Source organism: Petaurus breviceps, unplaced genomic scaffold, assembly GCF_028583685.1.
Source record: "Petaurus breviceps papuanus isolate PSGF00001 unplaced genomic scaffold, PetGlider_PUasm1.0 225, whole genome shotgun sequence".
Classification (NCBI taxonomy): Eukaryota; Metazoa; Chordata; class Mammalia; order Diprotodontia; family Petauridae; genus Petaurus; species Petaurus breviceps.
The window spans coordinates 13542298-13561163 of record NW_027185889.1 but is presented as its reverse complement, the minus strand read 5'-3'; the positions used below and the strand labels follow the sequence as shown (position 1 = coordinate 13561163).

The 18866-nt window shown below is 38.9% G+C and overlaps 1 long non-coding RNA gene across 3 annotated transcripts in view; it reads left to right on the top strand.

Annotated features, from left to right (window-relative positions):
- LOC138166628 (uncharacterized) overlaps nt 1-18866 on the top strand; it is a 107108-nt gene that overhangs the window by 37139 nt on the left and 51103 nt on the right. Inside the window, exon 4 of one of the 3 annotated variants that reach the window (XR_011169660.1) lies at nt 3978-4225. The exons of the other annotated variants lie outside the window; for them this stretch is intronic. This is a non-coding gene — a long non-coding RNA (uncharacterized lncRNA). Of the gene's footprint in view, nt 1-3977; nt 4226-18866 lie in introns of those variants that run through there. 3 annotated transcript variants of the gene reach the window in all.

Here is an 18866-nt window from a genome sequence, read left to right as displayed (position 1 = left end):
TCTCTCTCTCTCTCTCTCTCTCTCTCTCTCTCTCAGAACTAGAAGTTCTAGAACAAAACAATCAAGAAAGAAGTTAAGGTGATAAATAGAATTTTAGAAAAGTTAGATATGATAGATCTCTGGAGAAAATTGAATGAGCATAGAGAGGAATGTACCTTTTCTCTCAGTAGTACATGGCACCTACACAAAAATTGACCATGTTATTAGGACATAAAAACCTCTCATTCAAATGCAGAAAGGCAGAAATATTAAATGCATCCCCTCCAGATCATGATGAAATAAAAGTTACATGTAAAAAAGGACCATGGAAAGATAGATTAAAAATTAATTGAAAACTAAATAATGTAACCCTAAAGAATGAGTGGGTCAAACAACAAATTATAGAAATAATCAATAATTTCATCAAAGAGAATGACAATAATTTCACAACACACCAAAATTTATGAGATGCAGCCAAAGCAGTACTTAGGAGAAATTTTTATCTCTAAATGCTTACTTGAATAAAATAGAGAAAGGGATCAATGAATTGGGTTAGAAAAAGAACAAATTAAAAGGCCCCAATTAAACACCAAATTAGAAATTCTGAAAATCAAAGAAGAGATTAATAAAATTGAAAGTATGAAAACTATTGAACCATTAAACAGCTTGGTTTTATGAGAAAAAACAACAACAACAACAAAATAGATAAACCTATGACTAATTTGATTTTTTAAAAAAGAAGAAAAGCAAATTTCTGCTATCAAAAATGAAAAGGGAGAATTCGCTAGTTACAAAGAGGAAATTAAAGCAATAATTAGGAGCTGTTTTCCCCAATTGTGTGCCAATAAGTTTGTCAATCTAAGTAAAATGGATGAATATTTACAAAAATATAAATTACCCAGATTAACAGCAAAGGAAATAAAATACTTAATCCTATTTTAGAAAAGGAAATTAAACAAGCCTTCAGTGAACTCCCTAAGATAAAAATCTCCAGGGCTAGATGAATTTACAAGTGAATTTTATCAAACATTTAATGAATAAGTAATTCCAATACTATATAAACTATTTGGAAAAATAGGCAAAGGAGTCCTACCAAATTCCTTTCATGACACAAATATGGGACTCAAAACTAAATCAGGAAGAGCCAAAACAGAGAAAGAAAATTATAGACCAATTTCCCTAATGGATATTGATGTGAAATTTTAAATAAAATATTAAGAAAGAGATTGCAGCAATTTGTCATCAGGATAACATACTATGACTAGGAATGCAGGGCTAGTTCAATATTAAGAAAACTATTAGCATAATTGACCATTTCAATAACAAAATCAATAGAAATCATATGATTATCTCAAGAGATGCAGAAAAAACTTTTGACAAAATTTAGTACCTATTCCTATTAAAAACACTGGAGAACATAGGAATAAATGGAACTTTCTTTAAAATGGCAAGTAGTATCTATCTAAAATGATCATCAAGCATTATTTGTAATGGGAATAAACTAGAAACCTTCCCAGTGAGATCAGGGATGAAATCCCATAATGAGATCCCATTAGCTTTAGCGATAAGACAAGAAAAAGAAATTGAGGGGATTAGAGGAGGCAATGGGAAAATAAAACTATCATTCTGCAGATGATATGATGGTATTAGAGAATCCTAGAGAATCAACTAAAAAACTACTTGAAACAATTAACTTTAACAAATTGTAGTATATAAAGTAAATTTGCCTAAATCATTAATGTTTCTATATACAAGAAAGCCCAGCAGCAAGAGATAGAAAGAGAAATTCCATTTAAAATAACTGTAGACAATATAAAATATTTGGGAGTCTGCCTGCCTTTCAAACCTAAGAACCATATAGACACAATTACAAAACACTTTTCATGCAGATAAAGTCAGATTTAAACATTTGGAAAAATATCAATTGCTTATGGGTAGGCCAAGCTAATATAATCAAAATGACAATCATATGTAAATTAATTTACTTATTCAGTACCATACTAATCAAACTACCAAAAAATTATTTTATAGAGCTAGACAAAATAATAACAAAATTCATCTGGAAGAACAAAAGGTCAAGAATATCAAGGGAATTAATGGAATACAAAAGAGGGTAGGTAGCCTGGTCATACCAGATCTAAATTATATCATAAAGCAGTAATTATCAAAACTATTTGGTACTGGCTAAGAAACAGAGTGGTGAGTCAGTGGAATACATTAGGTACACAATACACACTAGTAAATGACTATAGTAATTTACTGTTTGATAAACCCAAAGATTCCAACTTCTGGTATAAGAACTCACTTTCTGACAAAAGCTGCTGGGAAAACTGGAAAAGAGTTTGACAGAAACTAGGCATAGACCAGTATCTTACAACATATATCAAGATACAGTTAAAATGGATACATGATTTAGACATAAAGGATGGTACTATAAGCAAATTAGGAGAGCAAGGAATAATTTACTTGTCAAATGTATGGAGAAGGGAAGAATTTATGACCAAACAAGAGATAGAGAACATTAAGAAATGAAAAATGGATAATTTTGGTTACATTAAATTAAAAAAGGTTTTGCACAAATAAAACCAACACAACCAAGATTAGAAGGAAAGGAGAAAGATGGGAAACAATTTTTACAGCAAGTGTTCCTGATAGGGGCCTCATTTCTCAAACAGATAGAGAACTGATTCAAATTTATAAGAACAAAAGTCATCCCCCAATTGATAAATGGCCAAAGGATATGAACAGACAGTGTTCAGATAAAGAAATTAAAACTATCCATAATCCCATGAAAAAATTATCTAAATCACTATTCATTAGAGAAATGCAAATTAAAACAACTCTGAGGTACTACCTCACACCTATCAGATCAGCTGATATGACAGAAAAGGAAAATGACAAATGTTGGAGGAGGTGTAGAAAATTGGGGTGCTAATGCATTGTTTGTGGAGTTGTGAACTGATCCAGCCATTCTGGAGAGCAATTTGAAACTATGCCCAAAGGACAATTAAACTGTGTATACTTTTGATCCAACAATACCACTACTAGGACTGTATCCCAAAGACATCATAAAAAAGGGAAAGGGACCTATGAGTACAAAAATATTTATGGCAGCTCTTTATGTCATGGCAAAGAATTGGAAATTGAGGGAATGCCCATCAATTGGGGAATGACTGAACAAGTTGTGCTATGTGAATGTAATGGAATATTATTGTGCTGTAAGAAATGATGAGCAGGCAGATTTCAGAAAAACTTGGAAAGACTTATATGAACTGATGCTGAGTGAAGTGAAGAGAGTCGTGAGAACATCAATAGCAGCAACATTGTGTAATGATCAACTATGACTGACTTAGCTCATCTCAGCAATGCAAGGATCTAAGACAATTCCAAAAGACTCATGATGGAAAATGCTACACACATCCAGAAAAAGAATTATGGAGTTTAAATGTAGAACAAAGCAGACTATTTTCACTTCTTTTGGTTTTTGGTCTTTTCATGGCTTTCCCCTTTTGTTTTGTTTCTTTCACAACATGATTAATGTGGAAATATGTTTACATGGTTGCAAACATATAACCTATATCTGATTGCTTGCCATCTTTGGGAAGGGGGGATAGGAGAGAGGGAGAAAAAATTTGGAACTCAAAATTTTACAAAAAACGAATGTTGAAAACTATTTTTACATGTAATTGGAAAAAATACTATTTCCAAATATATGTGATATATATACTGTGTAAATGTGTGTGTGTGTTTGTGTGTGTATAAAAGCACTTAGGCACAAAAAAAGAAGAAAAGAAAAAAAAAGAAAATGTAAGAAGGGATAAATAGCAGGTACCTTGGTCTGCACTGGCAAGTTCATGCCCAGTAGCTTGCTAAGCCTTCTTCTGTGCCATTTTTGAGATAACATGGTTCCAAAATGAAGGGCTTAGTGCTTTTGGGATGATACAACACATCTTAGGTGGTCCTTTGGTACCTTTCCTTTCCCTCTTCCATGACTGTAGAACTGACCTCTGATCCAAGAAGAACGGACAGCTTTGTGGACCTTAAAGGGAATGACACTGCCCTCTGGTACTTTCTTGATTTTTATCTGCTGAACTCATCAGGATCTCTGAGCATCTCTCTGGAGGGATGGGAGAGGGGAAAAACTCCTTGTACATGTATTGGTCAAGGTGAGTTCAAGATTCACATACTACTGAAGACAATTGATGTCTATGCATATAAGTAAATACAAAATATGTGTATAGATGGCAAGTATAGATTTGTTTGCTTTTTTTAGTCATTAGGAAGGACTGAAGGGTCATTGGAGGCAGAAGCCACTTGCAACTGGATAAGCCTAGGAATTTTTGCACCTTGATAGGGGTCCAGGGGTATTGAGATACATTCTAACACTAGCAGCCAGCCCATTGTAGGGAAAGGGTGCTGATACCTTGATCTGAATATAATAATGATAGATTTGACCCTTGTCAGACGCACTGACATATTTAAAGAGTGACCTGCCCAGACAGAATTTGTTGCCCTATTGGATCCAAATGAATCTATCTCCTCTCTACTTCCTCCCCCTCCTCTGCCTCACTGCTGCTAGAAACCTGGCATTATTTACCCCTATATCTTGATTATTTGCCATCTGTATCATTACAATTGTCTCTAGAAAAAGATAAGGTGATTTTTTATTGTGCTCTTGGTAAATGTTTGCTATAAATAAGTGGTCCACATGGTGGGAAAGGGCAAACTGAAACAAACTCCAGGACAATTAGCCCTAGACTTGACCTTGAGCCTATATTGAAGCCCTCTCTATCTCTAGAAGAACAAACATATGCAAAGTATTTCCCTTCTATTTTTGTGGAGGTAGGAGACAACAGATGTGGAACATTGTATACAATGTTATATTCTTAAAGTGGTGTTTGGCTTTGAAGAACTACTTTCTTCCCATCTTTTTTGTTCTTTGTTACAAGGGATGGCTTTCTGGGCAAAGGATAGAACAGAGTTAATAACCAGAAAGGAAAAATAAAGGATATTAACACAACTAAAAATATGCAACGAAAAACATTTTGGGGTCAGGGGGAGGATAGCATTAACTTATGGGGATATTGGAAAGGGGTCTTGCAGGATGAGACTTTTGTACAGGAAATTCGGGATTCTGAGGGGCAGAGGTGAGGAGAGAAAACATTCTAGGAATGAAAGATAATTTGTACAAAGGACTGAAGGTGGCAGATGGAATATTTTATACAAGGAATGTTTATTAATTTTACAAAGGATACTTTTATTGGTCTAAAGTTAGTTCAACACTTTGCACATGTTAAAACACAATATAAATGATAGTTATTATTCCTTAAGAGAATTTCCCAGTATTTATTGAATTTATTCTGTTAGATGAATTTGGACCATGGTTCACAGAAACACATGCCAACTCAATAATTAGTATGGGGGTAATCTTTCTCTTCATTGAACCAAATCGGTTTGGATTGTATTGTTTTTTCAATGGACCTCGGGTGTAGACAGAGTTTTGCTCATGAGGTTCAGTTGGGGCACCCAAGGTTTTTGATCATCTCTAGGTAACAAACACTAAGTCAGAACAATGACGTTGGCTAACATAAGATTCTAGAAACTGATGACCAAGATCCAGATCAGACTTCTAAAGAGAGCCAGGTAAATGATTCACTATAACATACTTCATTCCTTCCAATCCCCTTAAGTACATGATGTTTGCCAGAGTAGATCTTCCTGTCTCACCTTTAACTTGGTTTCATAAAGAGAAAAGGTAAGTCAAGAAAAAAACTAAGGTGGGGGGAGGGGTAACTTTAGAGGCCATCTAGCTCAAATCATTTTTGAATAGGACTTCTTTTCCATTCAACCCTTGCTTAAAGATTTTCAGTGATGGGGAACCCACATCTCCCAAGGAAACCTGTTCCATATCTGAATAATTCTAATCACTATAGAACTTTCCCCTTACCTCAAATCAGGAAATTAAATACATTGCTCCAAATCCAGCTTTGTAAACCCTTGAAATACTATATAAACAAGAATTAATATTATTATTTCTGAAGCAAATATAAAAGTTTGGCTCTGGGTGACATCTCCTCTCTCCTCTCCTCTGTTTCTCCCACTCATTTCCTTCACTTCAAGCTCAGTGTTTCACTGATCTTCATCACACTTCTCCCCAACACATGTGCCTTTCTCCCCTGTGCCCTTGATTGACTGGAAGCAATTTTCCTACCATTCACTGGTCCAGTCACCTTCCCGCTGTCTCCCCAGTACTCTCCTCTAGACTCACTTCCTTAGAGGAAGTCTCTTTGTCTCTGCATTGAACGTATGAAATCTTTAGACACAGATGTGACACATGGCCATGACCCACTGAGCCAACATCTCCCCTTGTATTTATGCTGTTCCTGTGTCTAGTATTTGTCTTGTTTGGTTTCCAAAGTTCAAATGGACAGGGGCTGAATTTAATTTCTGTTCCTTATGGGCTAGCCCACTATTGATCCTTGGTTAATGTTAAAAAAACAAACATTTTGGTGGAGAATGCCGACTGCATGGGCTAGTGAAAAGAACAATGAAATGGAAGCCAGAGGACCTAGGTTCAAATCCCATTTCTGCCACTTATTAGATGTGTGACCTTGGGCAAGTTGCTTAACTTCCCTCAGTTTCCTCACCCATAGAACGAGGAGTTGGACTGGATGGCCCCTAAATCTATGATCTATTTAGAGGTACTAGATATACCTCTAAATCTGTGATCCTGTGAGTGTCCCAAGAAAGGACATTTCCATATACAAATCCTTTTAATTAGTTCTGCCCCACCTAACCTTGTTTGGATTTGTGTTAAGGGATAGGGCTGGAGCTGTGATCTCACTTGTGTAGGGAGCTGCATGGTGAGGAAACTTACGAGTACGAGGCAGTGACTTCACTGTAGCAGAGTCTCAAGAGTTGTTTGGGGGCACTGGTCACACAGCCAGTATGGATCATGGTAAACTTGGACTTAGATCATTCAGTCTTAGAGGGCAGTTCTCTCACTACCACCATGTTGTCATTCATTCCACAAGGGGACTGACTCGTTAGCATCCTCCCTGATTTGGGACCATGATGTCAGCAGTAGTTCATGAAGACAAATGATAATTTGTTACTTATAGGATTGGAGGGTGTGTGTGTGTGTGTGTGTGTGTGTGTGTAAAGTGAGCCTTTTATCACTGGACCCCTTTTTGTAGTTTAAGGATTGATTGTGAGGAGAAAGGGAATAAATGGCAGCTTATACTTATATTGCAGATTTAGTTTTAGAGCTGGAAGAGATCTTAGAGTCTTTTGAGTTCAACCTCTTCCTTCTACAGATGAGGAATCCAAGGCACAGCGGTTAAATGACTTGCCTAGGGTCACTCAGCTAATTAGTGTCAGAGGTAGAATTTGAACCTAGGCCTTCCCAGCTCTGAGACTATCTTTCTATTCCAAGTCCCATACTGCCTCTCTATATGATGCGCTAAGGCTTTCTTGAAATAGTTGATAGTGAATGGCCCTTGAAACCAGGATGTTCTGGTTTCAAATCTTGCCTCTGACATATATTAGTTGTGTGACTCTGCTCAAATCACTCAGCACTGTAGGCAACTATCCTGTAATTAAATAAGATATTATTTGTAAAGCACTTAGCAAAGTGCTTTATACTGGATGCTTAATAAATGCTTGCTTCCGTGTGACCTTGGGCAAGTTACTTAACCCCAATTGCCCTCCAAAAAGCAAAAAAACAAAACAAAACAAAACAAAATGCTTGCTTCTTTCCCTTCCCTTCTCCCTAACCAACTTTAAATTACAGACTACATATATACTGAATGCTTAATATATATACATATATAACCCTCTTTATAGGTAACTTTCATATACACATGTAATTATATAATTTTATATACACTGTATATATACTGGATGCTTAATAAATTCTTGCTTCTTTCTCTTCCCTTATCCCTAACCAACTTTAAATTACAGAGTACATACCTACCTCTGTTGGTAGAGGTCATTTCCTCACCAGGGAGTTTGAGTATAATCAAAGGTCCAGTTCCTATTGCTATCTAAGGCTTACAAAGTGTGTTAATAATAAGCCAAATGTCTACAAATGGCTTTCATCACAACCACTAAAAGAAGCAAAATGTCCCAAAGAAAGGAGGCAACCATTCTGCTCTACCCCTGTCCCACTCAAACTGATAAGATGCAATAAGGTGTTTGTTTGAAGGCATCTCACGTTAAAGACATTGGCATGCTGGGGAACTTATTAAGGACAGACAAATGGGTGATGAAGGAGCTCCTAGTCATTCCATGTGGGAATCAGTTGTAGGGGAAAATGGGAATATTTAGCTAAGAAAAAGAGGACGTAATCATTATGGAAGGTGCACTAGATCTATTCTGATTAGCAGAGAGCAGAACCAGGAGCAGCTTTGAACTTAATGTACAGAAAAGCTTCTTCACTTTTGGAGTTTCCCAAAGTGGAATGAATTACCTTGGCATGTTGTAAATTCCCTTTTACTTGATGTTATGGGATCATGGGCTCCTAGATCTAGAGTTGGAAGGAACCTTAGAGGCCATCTGCTCCAACTCCCTTATTTTACAGATGAGGAAACTGAGTCCCAGGCAGATGAAATAACTCACCCAAAGTTACTCCAGAGACCATCTGGTCCTTTCCCCTCCAGTCATTTCCTGTTGCTGTTGTTCAGTCATTTTAGTTGTGTCTGACTCTCTGTGACCCTATTTGGGGTTTTCTTGGCAAAGATCCTGGAGTGGTTTGCTGTTTCCTTCTCCAGCTCATTTGACAAGTGAGGAAACTGAGGCAAACAGGGTTAAGTGACTTGCCCAGGATCATGCAGCTAGTAAGTGTCTAAATCTGGATTTGAACTCAGGAACAGGAGTCTTCCTTAGTCCAAGCCTAGTGTTCTATCCATTGGGGCACCTAGCTGCCTGATGATATGAATAGATCTGTTCAGAAGAAAGATTGTTTCATTGACAGTACAAAGGTGTGAGATGGTGAAGATCTGCCATGTCTACTGTGATAGGCAGATAGGAATGAGAGCCTGCACTAGGCTGGTGGCTGTGGGAACAAAAAAGATGAGACCCACGTGAGAGATGTTGGTGAGATGGAATTGATATGATCTGATACCCAATTGGATATAAGAGGTAAGGGGGAGGGAGGGATCAAAATAATTCCTAATTTTCCAGTGTTGGTCTTTGGGTGAATGGTGGTAGTACTGACAGAAATAGAAGTCAGAAGGCCTTCTCTTCCTGTCTGATCTCTATGCCCTTCTTGTCCTACATATTTTTTTCTGGCATTGCTATGCTGCAAACAAATATAGTCTTTCAGTCATGAGTCCTGACATTTTCTTCCCCATTGTAAATTACAGAATCTTAGAGTTGGAAGGGACCTTAGAGGTCACCTAACTTCACCCCTTGGCTGAGCCAGATTTCATTGCTGGTTTCAGTCTGAGCTCATGGGCCCTTTTTTAATGATATATAAAAGCTTTAGTGTCTGAGAAATGCTGCCTCACTATAAAGATAAAACACATGGTTCTATACCCAACATTATAAGGTAAGTAATGTCTGAAGAAGCAATTTTTCAGGAAATGAAGATATTTCATTAAAAAAAATTAGTAGGCCAATTTTTTTGAAGCTGGAGAGGGTATTATTTTTTTCATTTCTTTTTTCTTTTCATTTCTTCCTTTCTTTTTTGTCTTTCTATCCTCCCTCCCTCCTTTCTTTTTCTTCCTTCCTTTCTTCCTTCTTCCCTTCCTCCCTTCCTCCCTTCCCTTTTCCTCTCCTTTCTTTCATTATTTCCTTTTTTTATTTTAAAATTCAAAATATTTAGTCCTTGGTATATACAATACTCTGTGCAAGAATTTGGGGAAAATGCAAACTTTAGTTAAAACAGATCTTGCCCTCAGCCATCAAACAATAAATCATCATTTATTAGGTACCTCCTGTATGCTAGGAACAACACTAGGCACTGTGGATAAAATGACAAAATCTCTGTCCTCAAGGAGTTTACATGCTAATGGATTAAATGACATGTACATATATAATCCAACAATAAGCATTTATTAATCACCTCCTCCATTCTTCTCTTTGGAGATAAAAAGTAAAAAATGAAAACCCCTGACTTTAAGGACTATTTACATTCTCTCAGGGCAGATGATATTCACATGCATAAGTATATACAAAATAAATACCAGACAGTCACTGGAGTGGGAGAGGACACTAGCTGCAGGGAAATTAGGATAAGGTTTATGTGACCTTGGACCAGAGATCTGAAGGAAACTGGGAATTCTCAGAGGGAGAGGTGAGGAGTCATTGAAAAGGTGTTGATGAGCCCAGGTTGAAGGCAAAGTTGAATCAAGGGGTTAAATTAGTTAACCTCTAAATTTCCTTCAGACTTCCATGTAAAGGCAAAGAGATAAGGGATGGGAGACAGAGTTTTGTGTATGAATTAAGGCAAAAAGACCAGTTTGGCTGGATGGTAGGATGGTGGAGGGGAATGATGTGTATGTGAAGGGCTTTAGATATCAAATGGAAGAGTTAATTTGCTCCTAGAGGTAATAGGGAGCCATTGGAGTTTATTGAGCAGGGTAGTGGCATTGACAGATCTTCTCTCAATCCTTCTGTCATGATGAAGGGGAAAAAAAAACAAAAAACAAAACCCAAACTTGTCCAAACCCTGTCCTAGCTCCAGAGCCAAAATTCCCCAAGTTCTTAATCCAAGAGTTAATCCAGTCTCCTTAAAGAAATGCTGACAGACCCTTAGTCTGGCCTTGATGTTTATTTTAGGTAGACTGGTGATAAACTCCAGTTCCATCCCCCACCCCCGGTATTGTTCCCTTCTTATTCCTGTTTCTCAGTTCCCGAGAACATGTAAAGGGGTATGTAAGAGGGAGCTAACCAACCATTGCTAATTTTCTTTTGGCCCTCTGTATGATTCATTGTGGACCTTGGTTGAGGTATTTGTTGAATTGGGACTTTTAACTTTTGTAGTTAGAATCAGGAAGACCAAATCCAGCCTCAGACACTTATGAGCTATGTGACCCTGGGCAAGTCTCTTAAGTTTTCTCAGCTTCAGTTTCCTCATTTGTAAAATGGAAATACCTTCCAGGGTCCTTGTGAGGAACAAATGAGCAAAACTTTAAAATGCTATTTAAATGTTAGCTTTTGTTATTATTTGTCTGGTTGCCCATCTATACCATAGATAAAGGGAACAGATCATTTCATTTCTTAGAATGCCAGGGGTGCTAAGCCTAGAGGAATCTTAGGCAGTCTTAAGAATGAGACAAGAGGAAAGAAAGATTGATGAAGATGGAAGGGGCTTCAGAGATCACTCAATCACCAGAGGAAGAAGTTAAGTGACTTGCTCAAAATCACACAGCTAAGTGTCAGAGGCAGGATTTAAATTTGGATTCTTTGAATTGATATCTAGCAGCTTTTCTACTGCACTCTGATCTTTTCCAAGTCTAGATTGATGACCTCATGAAAAGCCTTCAGTGAAAGCTCCTAACAATTATCTCAAGTTTACTGGGACCAAAGGTTGACAGCTTTCCCCCTAGCATCTGTAGCAGAGACCCAAGCTTTTTAGAGAGTGAGAACCCCATGTTGATGTAAAAAACCTTGATGTACCTTCCCTCCCCCAACTAAACTCTAACTATGAATTTTTTTAACCAGGGGCAAAAAGACCATTGTTGAGGTGGGGATAGTGTCAACACAAAGGGCAATCTGATATAGAGTAGGGGTGGGAGTGGTACAGAGTATAATCCAATCATGGCAAAAGCCTTGCCTGGAAAAGGGTGGTTTATTCTCTGGAATATCTGACTTATGCCCCTCTGGAGCTTGGGGGTAGGTGGGAAGGCAGATGACAGGATTCTGCAGGACTAAACAAAGGGTTAGGGTTCCACTGAACCAGGTAGGTCTGCAAGGAGTAGCAATGCCAATCATTATTGGAGGCTAGAAAACCCTGTGAACCAGGGGTCCTGTGTCTTCCATGTATGAAGTGTGTTCCTTTGCTGGAGCAAAGCCACCTAGTTATGATTCAGTCCCCAACATGAGAGTGCTTATTGAAGCTGAATAGGGGTGGTGACAAGATAGCAGAGTAAAAGCAAGCAATTGTCTGAACTCCTGCTCCAAAGACCAATACCTGTAAAATATGACTCTAAACAAATTTTAGAGCTACAGAACCCATAAAATGGCCAAGAGAAACAAATCTCTCACTGAAGGCAGCCTGGCAGGCCACAAGAAAGGTCTATTGCACCGTGCTGGGAGCCAAGTACAGTCCTGCATAAGTTGTGGGGTCCAAGACCTTGACCAGTAGCCCAGACTGGCCAGAGCAGACTTCAGGAGAGTGAAGCACCAGCAGCTGTGGTGGTTTCTAGACTTCTCAACCTATAAACGCCAAAGAGAAAGTAAAAGGTTAGTGGGGAACTCTGTTGGGACTAGGTGATGAAAGAGCTGAACTGGCCCTTGCCTCTGTAGATGAGGTGTGGTGGCTGCCTCCAGAGCTCCTGGCCATCAGAGTGTAGAGGGACCAAGAAGCCATTCAGAGGGTAATTGTTCTTGTTTTGACCTGCTTGGATCTGGATCGCAGCCTTGGGTGGTGGTTCTGGGGTGTGTGGCCAGTGTGCTGGAGCTTGTGGTAGCTGCAAAGAGGGTGCCCTCCTCACAACTCTGACATTTGCAAAAACCCCAATGATTTGGGACATAGCTCTCTCCACTCTAGAAGCAGAGCTCAAAAGTCAAGTGATTAACTAGCAAGATGAGCCAGCAGAGGAAGCTCAATCAGACCACAGAATACTTTTTGGGGGACAAAAAGGAGCAAAACATGGAACCAGAAGAAGTCAACTAAGTCAAAACTCCTGCATCAAAAGCTTCCAAGAAAAATATGAATTGGTTACAAGCCATGGAAGAGCTCAAGAAAGATTTTGAAACTCAAGTAAGAGAAGTGGAGGAAAAATTGGGAAGAAAAATGAGAATGATGCAAGAAAATAAATGAATCCCACTCCTGACACTTATGTTGGGGTGGCTGGCCCTGGAGTCAGGAGGACCTGAGTTCAAATCAGCCTCAGACACAACACAAAAACTAGCTGTGTGACCTTGGGCAAATCAACCCCAATTGCACTCCAAAAAAAAAAAAAGTCAAATTGCTCAGATGGAAAAGGAATTTCAAAAACTCACTGAAGAGAATAACTCCTTCAAAAGTAGATTGGAGCAAATGGAAGCTAATGACTTTATGAGAAATCAAGATACTATAAAACAGATCCAAACAAATGAAAAAAATAGAAGGCAATGTGAAATATCTCATTGGGAAAACCACTGACCTGGAAAATAGATCTGGGAGAGATCATTTAAAAATTATTGGACTTCCTGAAAGCCCTGATCAAACAAAGAGCCTAGAAATCATCCTTCAAGAAATTCTCAAGAAAAACTCCAATATTCTAGAACCAGAGGGCAAAATAGACATTGAAAGAATTCACTGATTGCCTCTTCAAAAAGATCCCCAAAAGAAAACTCCTAGGAATATTATAGCCAAATTCCAGAGCTCCCAAGTCAAGGAGAAAATATTACAAGCTTTCAGGAAGAAACAATTTGAGTATTGTGGAAACCCAATCAGTATAACACAAGATCTAGCAGCTCCTACATTAAAGAATCAAAGAGCTTGGAATATGATATTCTAGAGGTCAAAGAAGCTAAGATTATAACCAAGAATCATCTACCCATCAAAACTGAGTATAATGCTTCAGGGTAAAATATGGTCATTCAATGAAATAGAGGACTTTCAAGGATTTTTTTTCTTTTTGGAGGGGGGAGGCAGGGCAATTGGGGTTAAGTGACTTGTCCAAGGTCACATGGCTAGTAAAGGTGACATGGCTAGTAAGTGTTAAGTGCCTGAGCCTGGACTTGAACTCAGGTCCTCCTGACTCCAGGGCCAGTGCTCTATTCACTATGCCACCTAGCTGCCCCAACTTTCAAGTATTCTTGATGAAAAAACCAGAGCTGAATAGAAAATTTGACTTTCAAATACAAAAAGCAATAGAAGCATGAGAAGGTAAACAGGAAAAATAAATCATAAGGAACTTATTAAAGCTGAACTATTTATATTCCTATATAGAAAAATGATTAATTGTAACTTATGAGACTTTTCTCAGTATGAGGATAGTTGAAGGGAATATATATATATATATATATATATATATATATGTGTGTGTGTGTGTGTGTATAGGAGCGTGTATGTGTATATAAATACATATGTGAGTGTGTATATATGTGTGTACATGTATACATAGAGGGCACAGGATCACTTGAATAAGAAGGGATATATCTAAACAATAAAATTAAGAGGTGAGAGAGGAATATAATGAGAGAAGGAGAAAGGGAAAGATAGAAGGGGAAAATTATCTCATATAGAGGCAAGAGAAAACTTTTACAATGGAGGGGAAGAGCAGGAAGGTGAAAGGGAATGGGTCAACCTTACTCTCATTGAATTTGGCTTAAGGAGGGAATAACATACACATTCAATTGGGTATCTTACCCTACAGAAAAGTAGGGGGGAAGAGGGTAAGAGGGGGGATGATAGAAGGCAGGGCAGATTGGGGGAGAGGGTAGTTAGAAGCACATACTTTTGAAAAGGGACAAGGTCAAAGTAGAAAATAGAATAAGTGTGGGGTGGGATAGGATGGAGGGAAATATAGTTAGTCTTTCACAATATAACTACTATGGAAACATTTTGAGTAACTACACATTTACAACCTATATTGAATTTCTTACCTTCCCAGTGGGGGTGGGTGAGGAGGGAAGAAGGGAAAGAATCTGGAAATCAAAGTTTTAAAAACCAAATGTTAAAAAAAATTGTTTTTTATATGCAACTGAGAAATATGATAAACAGGCACTGGGGTATAGAAATCCATCTTGCCCTACTAGAAAGTTAGAGGGGGGATGGGGGAGCATATAAGAGAGCAGATTGGGGAAAGAAGTATTCAGTAGAATCACTATTTTGGGGTGGGGGTAGGGGAAAGATGGGGAGAAAATTTGTAACTCAAAATCTTGTGGAAATGAAAGTTGAAAACTAAAAATAAATTTTAAAATACAAAAAGAAACTGAATAAAAGTTAAAATGATAATACTTGATGTGTCTTCTTCTGCTAATAACTTTGTGGCCTATTTGTAGAACTCTGTAGTCCTCAGGTTGGGGATCAGAACTCTAGAAACTAGATCTTGTTTTTGTCCTTGAATAATTAGGATGGTTTTTCCTAATTGTAAGATTAAAACAGACTCTTCTTTTCCTTTTTGCTACCTCTTTGTTCAAATCTCCCTTTTCCAGCATAGGATTAGTTCTTAATAATCAAGGCATGGTGAGAATACTGTGTGGGGAGTATTCAACTTGGAGTCAATGTTGAGGTCAAATTCTTTCCCCAAAGATTAAGACTTGAGTTTTCTGTTCTGTAAAATGCAGTGGTTGGACTATATGATCTGGGGTCCATCCCAACTCTAAAATCCAGTTGATGGGGGTCCTGTCAAAAGGAAGATTATGTCTTTTAAAGCAACCCAGTCCCTGAATTTTCACATACATTTTAGTAGCCCAGATCACTGGTGTCCCAAGGCATCTGGCCCACTCCAGCCCACCTTGATTACTTAATTAGCTTACTTGAGTTCCTTAATCCCATCTAGACCCCTTCTCTTGTTACCTCTAGACAACCCTAGGCTACTTGCCACTCCTTAATCCCATCCAAATTTTCTCACAGCATTTTTCTGTGTAAAAGTACCAATCTTACCCTCCCTCCCCCCATGTCTAATTTCTGACTTACTAGAAATCTCAACTGTTTCTGCTGGCAACACAGTAAACCCTGTCTCTTGACTGAAAGAAGGCTTGAGTGGTCAAATTCTTTCAAGGCAGACTCAGTCAGTACCCTTACATTTCAGGGTTCCCAGCAACCCCAAATCACAACACAGTGATCCCTTTACAAGTCAGTTCCTCTCCCTGGGCCTCAGTTTCCCTATCTGCAAAATGAGGGGTTTGGACCAGATATCCCCTGACGTTCCTTTGAGCTCTAGAGCTGTTGTTCAGTTGTGTCCCAATTTTTGTGACCTGATTTGGCATTTTCTTGGCCCATATATTGGAGTAGTTTGCATTTCCTTATCCAGCTCATTTTTACAAATGAGGAAACTGAGGCAACAGGGTTAAATGACCTGACCAGGATCACACAGCTAGTAAATGTCTGAGACCAGATTTCATCTCAGGTCCTCCTGACCCCAGGCCAGGCACTGTGCCATATAACTGCCTAATGATTCTGCTTCCCTACCTACTTTCTCAAATTTTTAGGGTTCTATCAAGTTTTAAGCAATTTCTTTTGTTGTTCAGAAGCTTCTACCTTCCCACATCTGATTTTTCTTCATTTCAAGCCTCCAGCAATCAGCTGATTATTTTGTTTTAATTAAAAGAAGTCTTTAAGCTAGGATTGAAACTACACATCCACGCACACAGAAATACACACAGATACATACACATGTGTGTTTGTGCACACGCACACATATGTCTGAGCAGCTCTGTAAATAGACTGTACAGAGTGTGCCAAAGGTTATCATCAGAGGTCAGAGATATTTTAGGGCTTGTGGACAACAGCTGATCATTTCTAACACAGTGGTGAAATTAGCCTTGTTCTCTTTGGAAAGAAACAAATAATCATAGTAATTAATAATCTGGAGGCAGCTGTTATGGGGGGAGATGATGGAATCCTAATAAAGCTGCTCCCAGCCCCAATATTCTAACTTCATTAAAGGCCTGGCCCCACTGAGAAGCAGGCCCACTATACCTCTCCCCACCCCACCAATGTCCTAACTTCTTCATAGAGGCCTCACTACTCACTAGAACAATAGGTGTGTCCCTGAACTCTTGATTCCCACAGAAACAGCAGGTGTGTCCATGTGATGGGAACCTAGCTACTGCCTCTACCTGGTCACTGCCCCCAGACCCATTCCCACAGAAACAGGTGTGTTCTTATATTCAATCACAATCACATCATCCATCTAGGCCAAGACAGGGCCACAATACCTAACTATCTGGCTTAACCAGACAGGACCACAATAGCTAGCCAGTTGGAGGACAGAATGATTAGAATGTTTAACCACCAAACCATAGATAGGACCCCTCCTCCATTACCTAATCCCTTAACAAACACCTCCTGCCTTTTTAATATTAATGATATTTCTCTATTCTATGTAAATTTCTGTTATGTAATTGCATTTTTATAAAAATCCATCTTGCTTTCTCTAAAGTTGCTGGTTTCACTTGGAGCTTAGCTTGCTTCGTAAGAAGTGTCAATCTCAATAAATGCCTATACTTGGATTAGAGGTGATCTGACTCTGAATTCTTTTAGACAGTTCCACCACAACACATCATGAAACCTCAACAGTTTTTGGTGCCCCTGGGTTTAAACCACTACACAGAGAGATTTTAAATCAGAGAAATTGGGTTTGATAATAATATGAATTATAATAATAGCTGTCATTTATATGTCACCTACTATGTTCTGGGCACTGTGCTAAATGCTTTACCAAATCTTATTTGATCCTCACAATGACTCTGGGAGATAGGTGCTGTTATTATCCTCATTTTACAGATGAAGGAAGTAAGGTAGACAAAGGTGAAGTGAGATGCCCAAGGTCACACAACTAGTAAATATCTAAGGTTAGATTTGAATCCTGGTTCAGTCACTTATCAACTCTATGACTTTGGGAGAATCACCTAACCTCACTTTGCCTCAGTCTCCTGATCTAAAAAATGAGAAGGATGAACTAGATGACCTCTAAGGTCACTTCCAGTTCTAAATAGAGTATCCTAATATCTCACATTCTTATGGGACTTTAGGCTTACACGACTTTCATGTAGTACCTGGGGATACTTTCCCATTCACAAGACAGATCCCCCAAGGAATGGCTAGCAGGGCACTCTGTGGGTCTGTATTGCTTTAAAGCATAGCTTACAAACCCCTACAAGTACATTTACCTTTAATAGTCATTCAATGGACATAATTAATTCAAAGCAAAAGACATTTAATGACATGATCTAATTTTTTCCCTTTTTGGAGGGGGGAAGGCAGGGCAATTGGGGTTAAGTGACTTGACCAAGGTCACACAGCTAGTAAGTGTTAAGTGTCTGAGGCCATTTGAACTCAGGTCCTCCTGACTCCAGGGCTGGTGCTCTATTCACTGGACCACCTAGCTGCCCCCATGATCTAATTTTTTTTTTTTAAAGCAATCGGGGTTAAGTAACTTGCTCAAGGTTACACAGCCAGTTATTTCTGGGTGTGGTACTGAGTATCTGAGCCCGGATTTGATCCAGGTCGTCCCGACACTGGAGCCAGAGCTCTTACTTGCTGAGCCACCTGGCCGCCCCTAAGCAATTGGGGTTAAGTAACTTGCTCAAGGTTACATGGCCAGGTGTTTCTGGGTGGGTGCTAAGTGTCTGAGCCCAGGATTCGATCTCCAGGTCTTCTCAACACTGGAGCCGGTGCTCTTACTCGCTGTGCTACCTGGCCGCCCTGTGATCTAATTTTTTAAAAAGAAACAAGCATATATTTTCCTAGTGAACCTGGGAGACATTCCCTCACCGATACATACAACATCAGTGGGAAACATATTCACAGAGAGGGCTCACAGGTAAGAAAGTATGTGTGTGTGACACATACATATACACACATACTGTCTCTCTCTCCCTCTCTCTCTACCTCTCTGTCTCTCCTCTCTGTCCCTCCCTTTCCCTCTTTCCTCTCTCCTCTCTCTCTCTGTCTCTCTTTCTCTCTGTCTCTGTCTCTCTCTGTCTCTGTCTCTCTCTCTCTCTCTGTCTCTCTCTGTCTCTGTCTCTCTCTCTCTCTCTGTCTCTCTCTCTTTCTCTCCCTC